Source organism: Urocitellus parryii, chromosome 4 (genome assembly GCF_045843805.1).
Source record: "Urocitellus parryii isolate mUroPar1 chromosome 4, mUroPar1.hap1, whole genome shotgun sequence".
Classification (NCBI taxonomy): Eukaryota; Metazoa; Chordata; class Mammalia; order Rodentia; family Sciuridae; genus Urocitellus; species Urocitellus parryii.
In genome coordinates, this window is record NC_135534.1 from 127,010,963 (window position 1) to 127,030,749 (window position 19,787).

The 19,787-nt window shown below is 35.3% G+C and overlaps 1 protein-coding gene across 6 annotated transcripts in view; it reads left to right on the forward strand.

Annotated features, from left to right (window-relative positions):
* Positions 1 to 19,787, forward strand: part of Agtpbp1 (ATP/GTP binding carboxypeptidase 1) — a 169,106-nt gene continuing 149,319 nt past the window's right edge. For 5 of the 6 annotated variants that reach the window (XR_003302792.2, XM_026410611.2, XM_026410615.2 and 2 more), the window contains exon 1: positions 1 to 86. The gene's annotated coding sequence lies outside the window, so the exon portion shown is untranslated. Of the gene's footprint in view, positions 87 to 449; positions 504 to 19,787 lie in introns of those variants that run through there. The other variant, XM_077796990.1, reaches the window with a different exon arrangement.

Below are 19,787 nucleotides of genomic sequence, written 5' to 3' on the forward strand. Positions count from 1 at the left end.
GCCGCCGGTACTGACGGCCCGGAGCCGGGTGCCGAGCCTGGAGCGGCGGCTCTGCGCAGTCCCCGCCAGCGCCCCAGCTTGAGCCGGTGAGCGTCCCCGCCGCTGTCCGCTCCTCCGCAGTCTCCGGGCCGCGGGAGTGGCGGGCCGCGGCGTCCTGGGGCTTGGGGTGCGACTTCGAGTCCCTTAGCCCCTCACTTGACAGGTTGTGTAACGCGTGTCTTTCTTGCGGGGCGGGGAGTTGGACTAGATCTTCAGGGAAACCCTTGATGGGTTGGAGCTTTGCTTGGCGTTTGGAAAACGCTACGCCTTATCCCCGCCCCTTGGACACCCGGCCACCTTAGTCCTTATTCCCGGCACAGGGGTCCTCCGCTCCAGCCAAGCGCCGGTAGCCGCGTGGAGTGCCGTCGAAGGGCGCTGGGGCTGGCGGCTGGGGGCTTGCGGCTTGCACCTTGTCTCGGGCCCGCACCGGCGTGAGCCGCCGCCTGTGCTTCGGAAACCCTACGGTACCCGGCGGAGAGCCAGCAAGGAGGGGTTTGTGCATTGGCGATGGTAGTGTTTGCTTCCACGAGCTGGATGGTTCGCGCTGAAGTGTATTCTGTGTTTACAACTTGTCCGCTTGTGGGGTTGATTGGAACCAGAATCAGATCACCTTAGATGACAGTGCAGAGTTGCGGGTTCTCGGTTGTTGGTGTTCAAGGAGTCCTGTACCCAAATGCAAAGGCTCGCTTGGCTTTACCTTTGTTTTTCTCACAAGCTTTTTATGAGCACCAGGACAGTTTGAATTGGTTGGGTTCCTTTTCTGGGCGTTTACCCACTGTAGAATGGAGTTTTAACACATCATAGTGTAGTCAATGTGAATGTTGATGATCTAAAATTCATTTCCCGTTTTAATATAGCCTGCTTAAGTGCGTGCCCAAAGATAACACTTAACGGAAATTTTCTTTGGCAACATGCTAGTAATTCTTTGTGGGTATTGAAAAAAACATCCACACAGAATTTTTTCTTAAGGTGCTCAAAATTGTATTGGTGTTTAATTCTAATGTATGACAGTTTTAGTTAGAAAGGACTTTCATAATCTTCTTGATCACTCATTTTCACTTACTTTTTCTTTGTGTAAATTGAATTATCACTTTCTTTGTTACTGTCTGAATTATTCTTACAAATTCTTTTTTTCTCCGAAAAACAGAAAGTTATTTTTATAATTGTGTTGTGGAATGTTTTCAGTTCAGCATACCAAAAAAGAAGTGATTTATTTAAGGCACTTTAAATGGTACATATTTTAAAACATGTGCCAAATGTTAAAACCAAACAGCCCTGGAACATAAGAATTTCCTATGTAGAATTACTGTTAGTTGGTGGTGTGTAATCAGCTCCCTGTTTCTCGTCCTGAAGTCTCAGTTCTGTGACTTGTTCAGTTTCCCATTGTACTTCTCTTGAGTCAAATTCTACAATGAAGGTATAAATTTATTTATAATAGCCTCAATGTGCTGCCTTGAATTGGTTCATCACATGTTTAAAACTGCATTCTCACTTGAACTCTGAAATGAAGGGGGTAGGCTTAAAGCTATTTTTATGTTTGGCCATGCAAAACATTAAATCTGTTATTATAATTTAAACTTGTAGAAGTAATTTTTATAAAGTTTCTTAATTGTCTTGAATCAAGGCTTTAATTCTTCTAAGTCTGGCTAGACTGCTATGAAGTAATGATTTACCTCCATTAGTGAAAGGAGGTCCAAGACTTGTGAAATTTTGTAGTTTATGTTCTATATTAAAACTCCTCCACAGTGTTCATCTTCAGAATCTCCTCTTGCTTGAAGTCCCCCAGTACCTGCATATTGAACAGTATACATGAATAATAATGGATAAACCTGTCTTCTGTAAGTTAGGAGCTTTCATTAAGGAGGGGGTGTTAATGTAAACAACAAAAATTGTGTAGGGTGGGCACTGAATTTTAAACTTCACATGTTATTCTTGGTTACTGTGTTGTTCTGTAGTTTGGTGGCTAGGGATTTGGGCCTCTGCCAGTTTGGCTGGGTTTGAGTCCTGATTTTGCTTTAGGCAAGTTGTTTATCATTTTTGTGCTTCAATTTTCTCAACTCTGAAAGTGGGGATAGCAGTGATATATACCCTTAAATGATCTTGCATATTAAAAGTTAATACATGTAAAATGCTTAGTCCACACAGTGCTTAGCACATGTTACTGCTTTCCTCAGTCTTCCAAGAGATCTAGTAGACTCAAAAAAGACTTCAGGCTGGGCGCCGCACTGCACCCTGTAATCCCAGTGACTCAGGAGGCTGAGACCGGGAGGACATTAGTTCAAAGCCAGCCTCAGCAATTTAGCCAGGCCCTAAGCAATTTAGTGAGACCCTGTGTCAAAGTGTAAAATAAGAAAGGGCTGGGAATGTGGCATGGTGGTTAAGCACCCCTGGGTTCAATTCCTGGTACTACACACACACACACACACACACACACCCACACCAAAAAAAAAAAAAAAAGATTTCAGGCTGACAGGCAATATTAGTGCAGATTAATTCTGTTATGATCAATTTATTCCTTTTATTCCTTTGGGCTGAGAGCTTAGTCTCACTGTCCTGCCTTTGAAACATGTAAGTCAGTTTTAAATAAAACAGCTACACCAAGAGCGGGGTTCGCTAGGATATTGCTGGAGAGTTTCTGAAATATCCTTGTCTGTTTCTTCTGACAGAACCTTGGATTATCTCCCTCATGTTGGTGTTGGCTACTATTTTAATCACCTGTTTTTGAGCTGTTGTTGGTGTTTCTTTGACATGTGCTGTTATCAAAAGTACTATCAAAATTTTAATGTATATATGTGTTTATCTAATGTACAAAATAACTTTTATCTAAATATTCTTCTTTTTATTTTCTTCTTTAATGATGTTGCATAGAGTGAAGTTTTGATTTGATATTATCTTCCTTTTCAACTTTCATGCAGTTTTCCTAGGAATTTTTTCCTCTCGCTAATGATTTTACGTGCTAGTTCTTAGTTTGTGTGGATCTGATACAAATGGAGTGTCTCTTATTCAACATGATTGGGGCCAGAGGTGTTTCAAAATTTTGTTTTGGATTTTGGAATATTTGCATATACTTAATGAGATATTTTTGGGGTTATACCCAAATCTAATCAGGACATTCATTTATATTTCATATATACTTTATATACATATTCTGAAGATAATTTTAAATAATATTTTTAGTGTGCCTCATTTTGACTGCAATTTGTTAAATGGGGTCAGGTGTCAATTTTCCACTTGGGAGTTAAAATTATAAATTTTTATTTTTTGGATTAAGGGTACTCAACCTGTATTAATATTCTATTCTTACATGTTTTCAAACTTTTGGTTTTTGGACTCTCACATGCTTAAAAAGTTGCTGAGAAACCTCAGAAAGTTATCTGTGGATTACACCTCTACACAGTGTAAGAAGAGTGGTATTGTTTTACATTTTTGTAAATGTTTTGAGATTTTCTTTTCTTTTTGTAGTGCTAGGGAGTAAACCCAAGGCCTGTCATAAGCTAGGCAAGTTCTCTACCACTGAGCTACACCCCCAGCTTCATTTCTTATAAATTGTTAATATCTAGTTTAATGCAAGCAGCTTGATTATTGCATTTTTTCTGCATTTAGTCTATTGCAGTATACTTTGTTTAGATTGATATACATGTATGTAGCGCTCCAGCCTCATACAGTTGATAGTTGGAAAGGGAGGAATATTTTAATTGTCTTTTCAGATAATTGTGAATAGTTTTGTTTGGCATTCCATGAAAACTCGACAAATGGCACTTTCTTAGGGTTGGTTGAAATGTGGAAGTTGAAGTCATATCATTAAATTTTTTCATACTCTGTTAGATTAAAATCCATTAATTTGAACTCTGAATTGACTAGTGCTTGAATTTATGCTTGAATTTATAACATCATTCCTTGACCATTTGTAAATATTGGTTCAGTGATTACCCATGCCTAACTTTGTAACATCATTCCTTGGTCATTTGTAAATAATGGTTCAGTGAGTTATACACATCTTCCAAATATTGATATATTTCATTATACAATACCAAAGAAAAGTCACATTTGTAAATATCACTGTCATTTCATCAGAAATAGATTGCTGGGAAGCTGTCTACACTGAGATGTGATTGTGGGTATGAGTTTTCCCAAGTTCTGATTTTTTTCTAGAATGCTCAAGTTTTATCATTGGCAACAAGTATGATTTGCCAATTGTTTTCTTGAAGTGACAGTTTCACTTTATGTATGAGAAATCCTTTTCCAGAATACCCAAATTTTGGTAACAGTAACCTTTTATTTCCCACATTTATTTATTGATGGCAATCATAATCTTTTAGAATTTTTTTCAAAATGGTGTTTCATGAAAAAAAGTCTAAATTTAAACTTGCAATTCAGTTATAGAACTGCATTGCCATGAAACATCCATTAGCCATTATAATTATGGGACAGAAATGTTTTGTGCATACTTCTTCTTTTAACATACAGAATAGTAAGAGTTGTACCTTCAAGGGCTTGGATTTAATAAAATTAACAATTTATTGATTATTCAAGAACATTCTTAAGTGAAAGTAAATTTCTCTCTTCCTGTAAAAATATATTATATAAATATTTATTTTTTAGTTGTAGTTGGACACAATATCTTTATTTTATTTATTTATTTTTATTTGGTGCTGAGAATCGAACCCAGGGCCTTGCATGTGCTAGGTGATCGCTCTGTCGCTGAGCCACAATCCTATTCCATCTTCCTGGTGTTTGAGGGTGAAAAATATAATGATTAATATTATAGTTGGTGACACTCTAAGACTGTCAGGACTCCGAGGGTCCATGGATGACCCTGCAGTTTAAATCATAATGAGGATTTCTGCAAAACTTTGATTAGGATGGGCAATCTCTGGTCTTTTTTTGCTTTAAGACTTTGGATCATGATAAACGCTTTATTAAGAAAAAAAATTAAATAGAGTAAAGGGTTATTTACAGAAGGTTGAGAGGTTTCTAAATGATTTTAGTCAGCTGTTGATGCAAAGGAATTATAGTTAGTTATCTGAAATGGCATTATCTAAAGACAAAAATTAGATTTGGTAGTACATTACTACCAAAATGTGATTTCAAATCACATCTTTTGGGGAGTTTAAGTATTTGTATTAAGTATTTGTGAAGGCACAATGTAAAAAAGGTTGACTAATATTCACCTCATAAAGCTAAAGAAAGCTAGTTGGCTTCTCTTTAATGTCTGTTAATTTCTCACTTAATTCATGGTGAGGACAAGCCATTCTAAAGAGTTGTACCAGCACTTGCTCTCTTTGCCTTTTGTGTCTTTCCTTATGGGAAAAACGATTTAATATTATGAAAATTATAAGGGTACAGATTACATTGGGAAGAAAAACTGTAATAAGGTCAGTAAAAGATGTTGGCATAAAATAACAACTCTGCTTTAAGGGAAGCAAAGAATAGTTTATTCTGAGCCAAATATAAGTGATCATGGCCTGAGAACATGGATTCAAGTTACCCTGAATCTCGTGTTCCTCCATGAAAGAGGTTACATGAGTTTTAGTCACAGAACAAAAGAAAGTCATAAATCAGTATATTTACGTTACATTTGGTGGGAGCATCAGGTAAGGAGACTACAGCAAGGTGGAGAAATTGCTTCTATAGGTTTCAGATTTATCTTAATACATTCTTAGCATTAGGGTTGGTGGAGGCTAGAGATCTTCTGCTAAGCTTAGTGATGCCTTCAGAGAAGTTTAGGTCACATACAAAAGTGAAGGTAATTGGCCAACTAAAATAAGATAGCCCAAATTGTTTTGTGACCTACAACATTCCATCTCTAAACAGTCAGGATGTTCTATCAGCCAAGGTCAACCAGTCTGCAGAATATTTAATATAGATAGCACTTCTTCAAAGAACTTCAGTTTTTAGAGAGTTATGGTAGTACAATGTTAAAAATCTGAACACTACATGTAATAGAGTTTAATGAACTAAAAAGAATATTGTTATTTTTTTGAGATGGGGGGGTGGTGAGTCTCCTTATATCTCCCAGGCTGTCCTTGAACTTGATATCCTCCTGCCTCACCTTCCCAAGTAGCTAGGATTACAGGTGCCCCTGTGGCCAGCCCAAAAGAATAAGTTTAAAGAGTTTTATTTTGGCAGCAACTGTTTAAAGTTCTTAATTTACGGCAGGCATACTTTCTGGATTTTTTTTTCTTTGTCTAGTGAAAACTATGCAGCCAGCACCACTATTTATCACCAGAACTTTTCTCATCTTCCTAAACTGAAACTGTACCCATTAAGTAATAACTCCCTCTTTCCCCCAATTTTTCATCCTCTGGCAAGCACCATTCTTCTGTCTCAATGAATTTGATACTACTTTGGTAATTAGTATCAGTGTAGTTATATAACATTTATCTTCTTGTGATTGGGTTGATTGGTTTAACACAATGTCTTCAAAGTTCATCCATGCTGTATTATCTGTTAGAAATTTCTTTCCTTTTTAAGGCTGAATAATATTCCATTGTATATTATAGGAACAGACACTTGGGTTTCTTCTACCATTTTCTAAGAACAAAGGCGTAAAAATATAATTTTGAGACCTTGCTTTCAGTTCTTTTGAATATATATATTCAGAAGTGGAATTTGGGTCATATGATAATTTTATTTTCAATTTTTTAAAGAGCTGCTCTACTGTTTTCCATATATGTCTACATTAACAATTGTTACTTTCTGTTTTTTTTTCTCCTTCCTATTTTGGTAGTAGTTATCCTACTAGGTGTGAAGTGATGTGTCATTGATTTTGATTTGATTTATTTTGTTGCATGGTTTGCTAGTATTTTGTTGAGAATTTTTGCATCAGTGATTTTTCTTGTGATGTCTTTGTTTGACTTTGGTATTAGGGCAATATTGACTTTATACAATAAGTTAGGAAGTGTTCCTTCATTTTCACTTTTTTGGAAGTTATTGTGAAGGACTGATGTTCTTTAAATATTTGGTAGAATTTACCCGTGAAGTCATCAGGTCCAGATCTTTGCTTTATCAGGAGATTTTTTCAGTCTTCTTACTGGTTTGGAGTCTGTTCATATTTCTGTTTCTTTGTGACTGAATCTTGATAGGTTTTGTGTTTCTGGGATTTTGTTCATTTTCTTTAGGTTATCCAGTTTGTTGGCATACAATTATTCATAGTACTTTCTTATAAGAATTTTTTTTTCTGTAGAATTCATAGTGCTATTTTCACCTACATTTCTGATTTTAATAATTTTGAGTTTTTTCCCTTAATCTTGATAAGGATTTGCTGATTTATTAGTTGTTTTAAAGAACCAACTTTTGGTTGATTTTCTTTGTTATCATAGTCTCTCTTTATTTTTGCCCTAGTCTTTATTTCCTTTTGTTCCACTAGCTTTGGGTTTAGTTTTTTTCGCCTAGTTCTTAATATGTGAAATTAGGTTGTTGATTTGAGATCTTTCTTCTTTTTTAAGTAATTGTTTTTAGTTAGAAATTTCCCTCTGATTTTGCTGTATTCTGTATTTTGGTATGTGATAATTTCGCTTACGTTCGTCTTTAAGTATTTTCTAATTTCCCATGTGATTTCTTCTGACTCAGTGGTTTAATTTCCACAAATTTATGAATTTTCTAGTTTTCTTTTTCTTATTGACTGCTTTTTGTTTTGGTGTCATAGAAGATTGTTTGTTTGTATGATAAATATTGTTGAATAACGCCTGTAGTCTAAAGGGAAGGGAAATAACATTGTCAGCAGTTAAATTTCTTAACCTTTTAAAATTTAAAGTCTGTTTTCTCTGATACTAATACTGACATTCCTGCCCTCTTTTGATTACTATTCTCATTAATTTGGTTTTCTGTTTTACTTTAAACTCATTTGTATCTTAGGCTCTGAATTCAGTCTTTTGCAGACAGTATAAAGTTGGATCATTTAAAAATTATCTGTTCTGTCAATCTCTGTCTTGATTGGCAGATTTCATTTATACTTAAAGTAATTGATAAGGAGGGATTTATTTCTGTTGTTTTACTCCTTTTTTTCTACATACTTTATTGACTTCTTTTTCTTCTTGTTGTTCCTAGTATGCTGTATATTTTGATTTTTATTGGGATATTAATGAGAGCTGGCTTTAGACTATGGTACTTAAAAAATTCATTCGTTTAAGATCACTGTCATATGTTAAAAGCAAAGAAAATGTTTGTTTCAAGATAAGAATTTTGATCTCATCTATCATCTATATATAGACTTAGAAAATTTGGCTTTTTAAGTCTAAAAATAGTTGAAATCTGGGTTGGGGGAAGAATTATTTTAAATAAATTACTTAACTAAATTGAGGAATAATTAGATTCTTATCCCTAAACAATAAGATCCTATTTAAAAATTTTTTAAAATATTTTTTTTAGTTGCAGTTGGACACAATACCTTTATTTTATTTATTGTTATGTGGTGCTGAGAATCCAACCCAGAGTCTCGAATATGCTGGGCAAGTTCTATAACTCTGAGCCACAACCTAAGCCCCAGATCCCATTTATTTGTACTAAAATTGTCATATGTCAAAATAAATGATCTTTTATATATATCTGCACATCTTTTTTTGTGGATTATTGTTTGAACTGTCCAGTCTTGTTTGGTTCTATTGAGGATGTATGATCATGAAAGGTGTAAGATGTAAGTTTTTTAATAGGTTTACTCTTTTTCATAAAATTAATGTCAGTAATATAGGTGAAGTTAATTTGCCTGTTTTCATCCTGGGCCCAAGCATTCATAACAAAATCATTGAGTGTTATAGGAGTAAGCTAACTAGATGAAAAGTACAACTTAATATAATTTAGACAAGTTTAATATAAACCATCTCCAGCTGGGTGTGGTTGCACATATCTGTAATCTCAGAGACTCTGGAGGTTGAGACAGGAGGATAGCAGGTTTGAGGCCAGCTTCAGCAACTTAGCAGGTCCTAAGCAACTTAGTGACCCTGTCTGGAAAAAAAAAAATTAGGGGGTGCTGGTGCTCGGAGTATGGCTCAGTAGTACTTGTGCCTAAGTTCAATCCGTAATACCCAAAACAAAACAAATGAAAACATAAGCTATCTCCAATATGTGTGTTTCAGACTTAATTTAGATGCTAGGCTGAGGTAGTAATTTGTCAGTTGCTGGGTATGTTATTCTTCCTTCATTCCTTTAGATTACAGTTGTTGTTTATTCTTCACAGTTTCTCACTTTTTCTTCAATGATGTTGCCAATGGTATGACATCTTCTTTGAGACATTTGTTATTAAGTAATCAGGATTTTCAGTTTTCTATTAAATTGACCTGGTCAGTGTGGAGGACTAGCAGCTCTCTTTGAATGTGATCTCCAAATAATTTCCTTCAAACATTTAGAGAAACTGACAAAAGATACTTCCTTTTCAGTGTACTTTTTCTATCCTCCCTGGGTGGAACCAGCTACATGAATCCTTAACTGCATTGTTTTCATCAGTTGACCACACTCACTTCAAAAATAACCATTCTAATATTTAACTGTAAAGGTTATCATTGTATGTTAGAGTAATATTTCACAAAAGTTTTCAAACAGTGGAAACTTTTTGTCTTGAATCTTTCAGGGAGATCCATTTGTAAACAAAAGAGAGTAAAATAGTAGAGTTGTTCTGGTGGAATGCAAACTGGACCAAGTTGTGTAAGCAAGAAAAGTCTTTCCTGAGATTGTATTTAAAAGATTTAGATTGAATTTTCCAGTGTGAGCTGTGTGTATGTCTTTTTGTTTTTTCCCTTCCTTCCTTTTTTTTTTCCCCCCAGTAGTTTTCTGACTTGAAAAAATTTAGAGCAGGCAGAATCCCTTGAACCCAGGAGTTCAAGGCCAACTGGGCAACATAACAAGACTTCATCTCTTAAAAAAAACAAAACAAAACATAACACCCACATATAGTCTAAAAGCATGCACATTTGAAGTATTCATATATTTAGAATGTACAACTTTAGCTTTATTTAAGATGTCAGTTTATTTTCTGGCTTTTTAATCAGCAGAATGAAAATTAGAACCTCTTGAGTGAATGGAATTCTAATGGTGTGTGTGCATATGCACCTATTCTTTGGCTGATTAGCTTAATTTCAGAATTAAGGCAGTGAGGATAGCGTCAATTTTTAGATTCCTGTGTGCTCTTAAACTAGCTCTCATTGAGACCAAAGATCAAAATAATCTCCAAAATTCAGAAGATATAAAATTTATGCTATCTTTACGCTAGACTCATCAAAATTGCTTGCTTTTTCCTTAGATGTAGGCTAGCTAAAGCAGATTGATGTTGCTTTTGAGATTTTTTTGAAAAGGTCAAATTACCACATTTAATTCCAGTATATAAATTCCACCTTTAAGTATATAAAAGTCAACCCTACTCACTAGGAAAGTGTGTACTATGGGTCATTATGTGACGTTACCAATGTTTCAGTGCAGCTTTTTAAGTTTGTTGGCTAAATAACTCAAGAATACATTTCTAAAAGCCCAGGTGACTGTGGTTTTGCTTTTATGAAAGAGCATCTCCAATATGTGTGTTTCAGACTTAATTTAGATGCTAGGCTGAGGTAGTAATTTTAGAATTAGAATTCTAAATTCTAATTATTTATATAGCATATAATTTATACATAACCTTAGAATTCTAAGGTTATGTATAAATAATATGAACCAACCAATTAAAACAGGTACTGAGGTAGCATAAGTTCCTAACCTTAATATAGGGGAAGAGGTACTGAGGTAGCATAAGTCCCTAACCTTAATTTAGGAATGGTTGAATTGTGAAAGTTTCTGTATACACTGTTTTGAAAAAAAGATTTCATTGAGTTTGACTTATATACCATATAATTTACCTGTACTAAATATGCTTTTAGTATATTCATAGAATTATGTGACCATCACCTCAGTCAAATTTAGGACATTTTTATTACCCTTAAAATAAACCGTGCACCTCTTAGGTCCTACCTTTCAATCTCCATGTCTCCCCTAGTCCTAGGCAACTACTCATCTACTTTCTGTCTCTATAGATTTATCTATTCTAGATGTTTCATATAAATTGAATAATGATATGACCTTTTGTGTCTTGCCTTTTCTTCAAAATATGTTTTGAAGTTTCCTTTAGGAAGTTTGTATCAATACTTCATTTATTTATATCACTTAATAATAATAGTATATCCCATGTTTTATTTATCCATTCATTGGTGGATGTACATTTGGATTGTTTCTTCTTTTTGGCTATTGTGAATAATGGTACTATTAACATTCAGATGTTTCTATGTGGACATAAGTTAAAAATTTTGGGGGATGTATACTTGGGATGAATAGCTGAGTCATATGATCACTGTATGTTTAGCTTTTTTCAGGCACTGCTAGACTGTTTTCAAAGCAGCTATACTGTTTTACATTTCTGTTAGCAAAGTATAAGGGCTCCAATTTTTCCTCATTCTTGCTAACACTTGTTATTATCTGTCTTTTCTTATACAACTGTTCTAGTAGTTGTAAAGTGGTATCTGAACTTTTATCAGTGGAGGGTATTAGAAAAGAGAGGTTAGGTGCAACAGGAATGGTATTAAAGTATATAATAGGTTGACCTAAGAATATAACTGTTTGTGGTGTGTCTTTGGCAGTGTGTGATTAATGTTACTTCATAAATTTAAAAAAAGTCAATGTCACAGCTTTATCTCATTTCTGAGGCTAGTGTTCTGCTACCCTCTACCCTCTGTCCAAATATTTTATTTGAAAAGAAAACAGAAGATTCAGTTATAGAGAAAGAATTCACTCTACCTTCAAAACAGGATTTTGAAGAAAATCAGAATACTATAGAGATGTGGCCATATCAATGTTTATAACAGCACAATTCACAGTAGCCACGCTTTGGAACTATCCGTGGTATGCCCTTCAGCAAACAAATAGATAATGAAACTGTGGTATATATACACAATGGAGTATTACTCAGCCACAAAGAATGAAATTTTGTCATTTGCTGGTAAATAGATGGAGCTGGAAACTATCAGACTAAATAAAATAAGTCAGACCCAGAAAGTCAAGAGGTTGAATGCTTTATTTGTAGAAGCTAGTCTAAAGTAAAGAAATTTAAAAAAGAAAAAAAGAGAGAAAAGTTATGGGGGAATGTATGGAATTCCATCAAAAGAAGAAAGATCACTGGAGTAGAGTAAGGGGATTGGAAGGATAAAAACGTTGGGTTCCAAATCTGACCTATGTATGTGTATATATGAAATATTACTACATTTAATTTGTAATACATATAAATATACTACAGTGAGTCCCACCATTATGTATATCCATAAGATAACTAATTTTTAAAAAACTAAGTAAACAACAGAAAGATCAGTAGAGAAGAGGAAGGGAACAGGAGGAGGGAAGAGGGAAGGGTAAGGGGACATACTGGGATTGAATTAGAGCAAATTATATTCCATGCATTTAGCATTTATAATTATGTCAGAATGAATTCTAAGGTTATGTATAAATAATATGAACCAACTAGTTAAAATTCCTAGAGGAATTATGAATGGTTACTAAATAGTTTAAAACATTGTTAGGATGTACTAATCTGGGTTCAATCAGGGAGCAGAAGCCCCACATTAATTTAACAGGGAAATAATATAATGAATTATTGACTATAACAGGGGATTGGATAAAAGAGAGATGTATGAGTGACAAGTAAAGATAATTATAAAGGCTATAGGAATAGCAGTTATAAGGAGCAGTGACATAATGACTCCCCCTCTCCCTCCTCAGCTTGAGGTAGGGTTCTTTTCTACTTGTAAGACCTAGTCTTCATTGGGAAGGGCCAAAGATGAGGCTAATAGCTATGGTGAGTTTCCAGTGGAATTTGTTATCTGCCCTTCAGGGTCCCAGGGAATGCTGTTCATGGGGCGGTGTCTTTTCAGAGGCACTCTGCTACAAAATGACTGGGTGAAGCTGTGTGTGCTGTAGGAGCCTGATGGTGGAGTGCCTTCCCGGTGCAGAAATAGGCACCTGGAGAAGACTTGCATGTTTGCAGCAGGAAGCAGGAAGTTAAATCCCTTTCCCTGCAATGTTTTTCTAGTGCCCTCTACTGAAAGACCTTAAGGTCCTGCTAGCTGGCAAAGAAAAAATATTTAAAGGGCACAAATCTATTTTCACGGGGCTGACATAAAGGATGTATTTGGAGATGAATGGCAATAAGTCAATGTCTGGCACAGTTAATAAGTGGCTTATAGAATTATTGGAAGATTTGAAGAAAGAGATTCTATGTTGAACTTTAAGCATCGAATCCCAAAACCTTGGCATAGAATCAGGAAGCTAATGAAGCAATTTCTAGTTTTGAAATTGTGTGTAAAGCTTTTTTTTTTCTTTTTCTGTAACTACACTGTTTCAAATTTAGGAAACTGTTGGGGTCAGGAGGCTATGGTGAACAGGAAGCTCTTGCTATACTTGCTAGATGTTGACCACATTGGATCAGTTATGGTCTACACCAGCTCTGCCTATTACTGGCTAGACCAGTCTCCTTTTGACTGGTAGAATCATGAAATAATGTGCTGGCCTCTTGTCTTTTTGGAATTGGCTGATCTTAATGGGTATGAGGTTATATCATGATAGTTTGCATTTCTCTGATAAGTGATGTTGAATACCTTTTTAAAAAAACTTAAAAATTTTTTGTAGTTGTAGATGGATAGACTGCCTTTATTTAACTTAGTTTATTTTTATGTAGTGCTGAGGGTTGATCCTAGTGTCTCATGCATGCTAGGCAAGTGCTTTGTCACTGAACTTAAAAAACTTTGAAAAAATATTTTTAGTTGGGATGGACACATACCTTTATTTTATTTGTTTATTCTTCTGTGGTGCTAAGGATTGAAACCAGGTCTCATATGTGCCAGGCAAGCGCTCTACCACTAAGCTATGACTCCAGCCCTTGAAAAGTTTTTTATAAACCTGTTGAACATTTTTGTCTTTAGAGAAGTGTCTATTCAGATCTTGTGCCAATTTTTAAAAATTATGTTGTTACCTTTTTTTTTTTTTGGCTGTTGAGTTGTGTGACTTCCTTATTTACTTTATGTATTTACCCTCTATGATTGGTAAGTATTTTCTCCCAATCTATAGATTGCCTTTTCATTTTTTGATTGTTTACTTTGCTGTGTGCAAATTTTAAAATTTGATGTATACCAATTTATTTTCTTTTGTTACCTGTTTTTGGTATCATATCTAGAAAATCATTGCTAAAACCTGTGTTAAGAAACTTTTTTCCTGTGTTTTCCTCTAGGAGTTTTATGGTTTCAGATCTTATTTATAGATCTTTAATTTATTTAGCCTAATGTCTTCAAAATTCATCTGTGTTATAGATGAACTTTAGGTCTTTTTATTGTTGAATGATATTCCATTCTAATTATATACCTTTTTTGTTTGTCCATTCATCTGTGCATCAGTTGTTGGACACTTGGGTTGTTTCTACCTTTTTGGTATTGTGCGTAATGTTGCTTTGAGCATTGGTGTAAGGTATCTGTTTACATCCCTGTGTTCATTTACTTTCAGAATACTTAGGAGTAGAATTGCTGGGTGTAAAAACAATTCAATTTAAAAATGGGTAAAGAATTTGGACATTTCTTCAAAGATATACAAATGGCCAATAAGCACATGAAAAGATGCTTAACAGTATTTATTAGTCACTAGGGAAATGCAAATCAGCATCATATTGCCTCATATCTTCTAGAATGGGTAAAATCATAAAAAATAACTAGTGTTGATAAGAAGTGGAGAAATTGGAATCCTTTTACTTTGCTGATGGGAGTGTAAAATGGATCAATCATGGTGAATGTGAACCCATTGATAAATAGTATACATGGTAAAGATGGACTTTTAAAAATGTGTCTTTTGTTGCACTGGTGCAGTGAAATGATTCACAAAATACAATTCTTCATGACCAGAATTGTCCGTTGGCTTTCTCCTCCAAAATTGCCACTTTGAATTATTGGGTATTGTAAAGTATTGATGTTAACATTTAAGATGTAAAGGCATAACAGGGCAGTGCAACTAAATGAGAATCATACACACATATACCCACACACAAAAGTTTGCATGATATAGTTCCTTGTACTTTTATTTGATTTTGGAATATTTGTATAGACATTATTTGTTGAACATAGATAATCTGAAAATTCAAAATTCTGCAATACCCCCAAATCTGAAATTCTGGTATTCAGAAAGTTTGGATTTTTGGATTTCAAATGTTCAACTTGTAGGAAAGCATGAGAATCAGATGGTAACAAGAGTTGCAAAGCGTAAACATTTTTTTTTCATTAGAATTAAAATTTCCTCCAGTTTTCTGTTACAGTTGTAGAGTTTATTTGCTTTTTAAAAAAGCAGTTGGTATTGTATAAGGGAGGTCAAGGGAGGAAATTTGAGAGGGAGAAACTGTGATTCATCAGGCTACCATTGCCCTCCTATTACAATTAGCCTTGGTTTTTTTTGCTCAATTTTTGATAGAGATCAAGAAAAGGCAAAGTATAGCTCATTTTGGTGTTACCTGCTCATTGAAGATTCTTTTGCTAAGAGGCAAGCAACAACATTGAATAAGGCTTTTGTGGGACTTGTGTTCTAGCACAAGGAAGATAGGCAAGGGACAGCATTCCTAGCCTGGTTCCCTAAGGTCATGATGAGTACAGCTTATGTATACAAAAAGGCAGGCTTGTTCAAGTACACAGTCAGCTATCACACATGATTCCAGGATTTCCACACAACTTGTCAATTCTTTGTTCTCAGTCCTGGGGCTTGCATTTGACAGGTGGTCTGCTTTCTGTGCGTGACATACAAAAGATGGTAGAGGTGCTTACTCCTGCCACCCCAGAAAGGCTATATTTTCAGTCATATTCAGGCATATTGCACATGCAGGGGTTTGCGGGAACACTTTGGGGAGCAGTTAGCAGCTGCTGAACCTGGTTGGTATAGAGGATGGTAGAAACAATTTTTGGAAGATGGCTTGTAAGGAACTCAGAACCCTGCCTTTTCTGTCTTACTCCTATGCAATGCAACCTCCAGTTATGAAGCCTGCCTTTTCCAGTGGGCATAGTCCTACTGTGCACTATTTCCTGTGGTTGGTTTCTAACAAAACTGTTACTTCCTGTGGATACTGCCATTGCTTTGTGCACAAAAATTAATTTTTTTCTTTTTTAAATGAAGATGCCAACTAGGTTGAAAAACCTTAGACTAAACTCTGGGATTTCTGTATACACACACTGTTGTAGACAAATACACAAGACTACATCTGTGCTTGCCAATGGAGTCAGGCAGCCTTTGTCTGACTTTCTGTCTTCTAAATCTCTCATAAATTAGTAGACTTAAATCATCTGAAACTGTATTGCACAGTTTCTGGGAAATGTCCCCCCCCCCACCTTTAATACTGGAAGATAATATATTGAGGTAGATATTGAATGCCAGTGTACCATATCAGCCATATTATTTGATTTTAAAAGTGAAGATTTTCTTGCTTTTTTTGTGTGTGAAAAAACTTTCTTAAAGGAAAACTTTAAAAGCATTTGTCATTAAAAATTTACTTAGCACCTACAGTATGTTGGCACTGTTCTAAGGCACTTGAGAGGAATTTAGTGAGCAAAAACAGATCTGTCCTCTGATATGGCTTAAATTCTAGGGAAGAGAGATAACAATATATATTGCTAAGTACTCTAGCTTACAGGATGATTAAAAAGAGTCAAGCAGTAATCAATGAACTACCAGATATTAAGTCATATCTAGTATGGATATGATGGTTATATGAAGATTTGGATTTCTACTACTTTTTTCTTAAAACCTTCAGGAAATAAAGGAGTTGATTGTGGTTGTTTTTGTAGCCTTTGGAGGTGATAAACTGCTAAGGTTTCTGGGGTGAGTTAGATGACAAATTGGTATATGTGGTATGATGGCAAGTATATTGTACATTGTAAATTTATAAAAAGAAATTGTTCTCTTTAAAATTGGGTTTGACACATGTTCATATATAACCAGTCAATAATAACAATTTTCCATATTGTTATTAAAATATGGAATATTTGGCTATTAAAACAAAATTCTATAAGCTAGGTAGCTTATAAACAAAATAATTTTTTTTTCCTGCCACAGTTCTGGAGGCTGGGTAGTCCATGATAAAGGCAATTAGTAGATTCTGTATCTGGTGGGGGCCTGTTTCCTGCTTCATGGATTTCTCCCTCCCACTTTGTTCTCACATGGTAGGTGGAAGGTGCAAGCAAGATCTCAGGAATTTGTTTTATAAGTACAATACCTTTTCTGAGAGCTGTACCCTGATGATCTAATTACCTCCCAAAGGCCCTTTCCCCTCATGCTTTTGGTTAAGATGTCAATATATGTATTTTGTTTTTGGAGGGGGGAGTGAGGACACTGGTATTCAGACCTTAACAAAAATTTTCAGCTATTTTTGAATCTTCCCACACTAGAAGGCAATAACTGCTCTGGAAGAAGACAAAGTAGGCAAGAGATGATGGGTATATGAAAGTCTAGTGGTGGTTTACAATATTAAATAGGATGCTTGGGATAGGCCCTATTGAAAAGGTGATATTTGAGTAGGGAAGTGATAGGAGTTGGTCATTGGGCTGTCTGATAGAAGAACATTCCAGGCCAAAGGAATAGGTTGAGCAAAGGCACTAAGGTGAGAGTGAGTCTGGCATACTGGAGGAAAGCCAGGAAGCCTGTCCATAGAATGAATGAGTGGAATTATAGGTAAGCATGAGGTCTGGGAGGTATGGGGTGCCCACTGAAATAGCATTATAGGGCTTTGAGCAGAGTAATGACAAGATTTCCACCTAAGATTTTTAATAGGGTCACATAGAATGTTTTGTCGAAAATAAACCGTAGGGTACCAAAGGTAGAGGGAGACTAATGAAAACTGTGGCAGGGCCGTGCTTGTAGGTAGTGAGTGATCAGATTTTGGATATATGAAAGTAAAATGATCAAGACTTCATGACAGATTGGATATGGGTTATAAAACAGGAGACAAGGATGAAGCCAAGGTTTTGAGCAGTTTAACAAATGCAGAATTATCTTTTAATCAGATGAAGGAAGCTAGGGTATGGTACACTTTGAAGGGAATATTGAGATCAGTGATTTGTTAAGTGTGTGATATTATTAGAGATCAAGTGCATATGTTTGAGAGCAGTCATAAAACTAGATGTGCAAGTAATAGACTGTGATTAGAAGAGGGTAAGATAGAACTGACTCCTGGTTTTTCTAGGAAAGGCAACTTATAAATTTCTAGTGAGGTAGGCAGAAAACAGTAAGGCCCAATGAAGAAAATATTTCAATGGAGAGGGCATAGTATCAAATGCTGCTGAAAGGAGAGTAAGATGACTAGTAAATGGCAGTTGGATTTAGTGACATATAGGTCATTGTTACTAACAAGAGCAGTGTTGATGAAGTGGAGAGGGGAAAGCTTGATTGAAATGTGTATAAGAGAGAACCGAAAGAGGAGGACCTGACAATGTGTAAAGAATTTGCTGCTTTCAGGAGGAAAGGGATAGTAGCTAGATTGAAGAATGGGAGCATGAGAGGTTTTTCCCCCATAAGACCCAGAAATAACAGCATGATTTTATGATTATAGAAGTGACCCAATAAAGGGGAAAAGGTAGATTATACCTAAATTCCATTGTCAGTTATTCTCCTTGGAGAACACATTCAGCTTCTTTGCCCTTTCTCACTTTGTCATACTTGTTTGGCAAAGCTACAAACTTGGTGAAATCCAGCACTTCTGCTTCTAAGTACCTGCTCTTTTTGTTACCCCATCCTGAAATTAACACAAACTTTCACAACAGAAAGTTTTTCTTTTCTTGAAGTGTTTTGGCTTCAGGCTTCAGCAATAAAAAGCAGAGTATAAGCACTACACTGGCTTTGTTCTAGGGTGTAAGGCTCAGTGCTGGCCTTTTCCTGTAATAATTTTAAGTTTCAGAAAACAGGATTCTTTAAGGTGATCATTCCAAGATTATTTGTCAGAGTCAGATGCCTGCTTATTGATCATTTTCCATGATGGTGGGGCATGAAGAGATTGAGGAGGTAGGATGATATTCTCAGCAGTCAGTTTTGGCATTTCTGAGTCTCCGGGTTCTTAGTTTCCTGGGTTCTTCTGGGCAGAGTTCCCATTACCCCTTTCCCCTTAGATTCCTTTCTTGTTGCTGTGGCCTTGAACATAACTTTTTTTCTTTACTATCTATTTTAATCCAATTTCAGGAAGGAGAGGAGAGTAATGCCCGTGGTTAAGCATTTTATTATGAATTGCAAGTTTGAATCATTTAACTGTTGAAATACAGTTGACTATGATAGAATTTAGAATTCTTGTACCTTCTCAATTAAGAGAATAATTTGAAATCTGATTTTTTGTTATGTTTTGTTTTCCTTTAAATGCAGCATTACTAAATATTGTATAAATGTGATTAATTTGTTAGATTCACAGTGATTTTTTCATTTTCTAGTAATGCCACAAAATTCTGCTTCAGTAAGCATTGGTATATAAAATTAAACATTTAGGATATTTTTAGGTGAATAGTTGCAACATAAATCTGAAAAGTTATAAAAATTGTGTGAATCAAGATATAAGATTGTTTAAAGTCAATAATGAATGCTTGCCAAAGATGAAAACTATTGAAAATGTGCAGTAAGTACATTAAATAAGATAATATTAGAGAAGTTTTTTTACTCTGTCTAAACAAGTTATTATTAATTTAAAAAGTTTTCTTATAAAGAGATAACCACACATATTTACCAGCTTAGGGCTACTCTTTGAA